The sequence below is a fragment of the Crocodylus porosus genome, unplaced genomic scaffold, assembly GCF_001723895.1.
Source record: "Crocodylus porosus isolate Cpor-Errol unplaced genomic scaffold, CroPor_comp1, whole genome shotgun sequence".
Taxonomy (NCBI): Eukaryota; Metazoa; Chordata; order Crocodylia; family Crocodylidae; genus Crocodylus; species Crocodylus porosus.
The window spans coordinates 30,673,263-30,677,227 of record NW_017728931.1 but is presented as its reverse complement, the minus strand read 5'-3'; positions in this window follow the sequence as shown (position 1 = coordinate 30,677,227).

The window sequence follows — 3,965 nt, the reverse complement described above, 5'->3', positions numbered from 1 at the left end:
TGCCGTTAACTGTATGCCTACAATTAAGGACTGGGGATAATTCTTAAAGTAGTTATGAAAAAAAAATCTTCAGAAGAAACTGAGGCTTATAAACATCTATGTCTTCATAAAATCTATGCCATTGATATCAGTTCCTGAGTAAAGGATTCTCTCTGGTCATAAATAATTCCTGACAATAGCCTAATAGGTTGGGTTGTATTATCCTGATATTATAGAGTGTTAAAAAATACAAAGGAAATGAGAGAGAAGTTGTTGTGTTATTTTTCTGGCATAAACAGAATATCTAATGACATCCTGCTGATGACTGTGTATTCACTGGCATAAAAACACATAACAAACAGTAGACACTGCCTTGGTCCATTTACATTTAATTTCTATTTTTCTCAATCATATTCAGTATCTGGCCTTTTTTTATTTGTGAGACATTCTTGAGCTTTATTTCATTGCTATATATGCCTCTTAAAGGGCTACTGTATATTCCCAGTCAAAGAATATATACTATGAGCCCACATGAATGCGGGGAATGTTTCAAAAGGCAGAACTCATTGAGCTGCATGGAATCCTTCACATAACCTCAGACTTAAAATCAAAGGTTATAAAATGGTCCTTTTAATAGAAGAAAGATAGTCTAATTGTAAGGTTAGTAGTTTCTATGCTAGTTCATGAAACTCAGGCTCAGTCCCCTACTGTGCCACGTACTCTCCATATGAGCTTGAACAAATCACCTAGGTTGAGCATATGTTGGAACAATGATAAAGCCTTGCTTAACTCCTGTCTGAACATCAAAGGGATCTGTGATAGATCCATTACTGAAAACAGTCACTTGCATATTATCATGGAGCAGGCAGAATATACTGATAAATTTCAGTAGGCATCTGTACTTCAGAAGAACCCTCTACAACACTTCTTAGCTGATAGAATCAAAAGCTTTCATGAGGTCAAAGAAGGGCATATAGAGAGACTTATGTTGTTCGCAGCATTCCTCCTGCAGCTGGTGAGTTGTGAAGATCATGTCAGTTGTGCTTTCAATGCCCTAAACCCACATTGAGATTCCAGGAGGATCTCTTCAGCAAGTAGAAGGAGACCATTCAGGAGGGTTCTCACAATGATCTTTCCTGTGGTGGACAGCAAGGTGATCTCTCTGTAGTTTCCACAGTCCAGCTTATCTTCTTTCTTGACAATTGTCACAATCATGGAATCCCTAAGATCATTTGGGATTTTCTCATCATTCCAGTTCCTTAAGATGAGGGCATGAAGCTGTGATGTGAGCTCCTCTACCCTCTGCTTGAAGATTTCAGTGGAGATTCTATCTGCTTCAGATGCCTTATCATTCTCCATCTGCTTGATGGCTTTCTTCACCTTGTCAAGGGTCAGAAGGTTTCTGAGATCATCTCTGACTGGGTATTGTGGGATGGAGTTGAGAACACTTTGGTCAACAAGAGTCTAAATTAAGAAGGTCGTCAAAATGCTTCTTCTGACTGGCATTGATGGCTCCCCTTTCTTTGATCAGGTCTCCTGCATCCTTAGATCTTAAGGGGGTTGGTCCCTGAGTGCTTGGACTGTAGATGGCTTTGGTGGCACTGAAGAAACTACATATCATGGATGTCAGTGAGATGTTGAATCTTCTTAGTTTTGTCTTCCCACCATGTTCTTCATATTGTGGGTCCTTCTTTGGACCTCTGCCTTGGCTTGTTGGAGATTCAATTGGATTTGGTGTCATTTTGCCATGCACAAAAGGCCTTGCATTTGTGATCAATCAGCTCTTGGGTCTCCCAGTTGTTCTCATCAAATCAGTCTTGATGTTTCTCAGTAAAGAATCCAATTGTTTTTTCACAGGCAGTGAAGACAGTGATCTTGATGCCACCCCATACACTGCTGACATTCTCCCATTGCAGTTGATTGGAATTCACCAGTTCTTCATTGAGGCACTGGTGGAAGAGGTCTTGCTTGCTTGGGTCCTTGAGTCCTGCAATGTTGATCTTCTGTCAGCATTGATTTTGCTGAAGCCATCATTTGGGAACCAGTCTGAGTGACATAACTGAGCAGATGAGTCTGTGATCATCAGTGATCCTGTCCCCTACAACCACAGATCCTGTCCTATACAGCCACAGAAAACAATCTAATTTATCTCCATCCTCTTCATAGAGCTGAAGGGTGGTCATACAAGTAGTTATCAAATCCCAACACCTTCCCCATCTCATCTCCAAACTAAATAATCCCATATTTTTCAGATGTTCTTCATAAATCATGTTTCCCAGATCTCTGGAGTGGGGTGGTTAGCCATGTTTCCTTGAAGTTGGTCAGGAGGCCAGGTAGATGTGCACCTTTATACACTAACTAAATATGATATATAGAAAGAGTACAAGCCTTTATAAACCCAAGTTCATTTAATCAGGTGATGTGAAAGGACATGCAGAAAGCAGAGTATAAAGAGAGAGATATTAGAATACAGAAGTCAAGAGAACAGAGAGAGCCGGGGTGGGGGGGGGGGAAGGTTGGAGTGGAGGAAGCAGTGCTAGGAGAGAAAAGCAAATTATCAGTAAACCTATAAAAACAAAGAGGGTCACAAAAGGTAATCCAGGTCATGAGAGAAGAATCCATAGTTTCTGTTTAAACCATAATTAACACAGTCCAGTTTGTAGATGATTTCTTGTTCCACAGTTTCCTTTTCAAACTGTTTTTTACATATTTTTTATTTAAGAACATCAATCCTGTGGCCAGCAATGGAATGTCTAGGGAGGTTGAAGTGTTCTGCCACAGGCTTTTGTATCTTTCTGCAACTAACATCAGATTGGTATTCATTCATTCATACATGTAGAGATCTCCCTGTCTGCCTAATGTAGACAGAAGGGCATTGTAAGCAGCTGATGGTATAGATGAAATTAAGAGAGTTGAAGGTGAATGAGTCTTGGATGTTGTACTCCTTGTTGTTAGGTACAGTAAAGATGTAGTCTGTATTGATGCAGGGACATAGTAGGCAGTTGGGTCTATTGCAAGGCCTGATCCCTTGGTGTGTGTAAGTGGGATGAGTAATTGAATTAGTTCATTTGCTTACTTAATGGTTTGTGTAAGGTGTGTGCTAGCTCCTAGGTCACAGCTTATCTCCTAATTAAGGTTTTTGATAGCACATCCACCCCCATCTTGCCTGCCATGACTTGTTGGATCAAAGACAAAAGAGGGAGGCTTCCTTGTTCTTAACTGCTGTTGACCTTTGGGCTAATTAGGATTTTTTCCACACTCTACTCCACCTTTTTGGAGGCGCTGTTATACCTAGGCTGCTGATAAACTATCCCCATTTTACTCTTTGGTATGTTATCCTTATCATTAATTTTGGCAGGCTGCAGGACTGTAGATCCCATGTCTTTTCCACAGGATTGTAATGGGCCAACCACTTGCTTACTCACCTGCCACGCCTTGATCTTACTTGATTAGAAGATGGTTGTAATCAGCGGGAGGCTGCCCATTTTTCCATGCTCCAGTGACAGGGGGCGCTACCTGCAGCTCCTTTTCCTCCCTTACACCGCAGCCCAAGCCTCACAGATGGAGTTGACGTTGTTTGACCTGGGCCTTGTTATGTTCTGGCCCTCCTCTTTACTCCTGGGGCTCCTCACTGCCCCCTCTCTCAGTCACTCTGGGGCTCCTCACTGCCTCCTCTCCTGTGGCTCCTCGCTGCCCCCCTCTCTCTCTTTGGGACTCCTCACTGCCCCCTTCTCTCTCGGGGCTCCTTGCTGCCCCCTAGCTCCGGGGCTGGAGCCAATGCACCCCCAAACAAAGCTGCACCCTCTCCGGCACCAGGAGACCCCACGCTACCGTGGAGCTCCTATGAGGCCTCCTCCATCCCTAATAGCTTCGCCCAGTCCTCCAGTCAAAACAGTAAACATAAAATATAAAGCCCCTGGCCTACAACATAAAAACTAGACCCTCCGGTCAAACAAAAATCTACTCCCTACTAGAGAGTGAGGGAG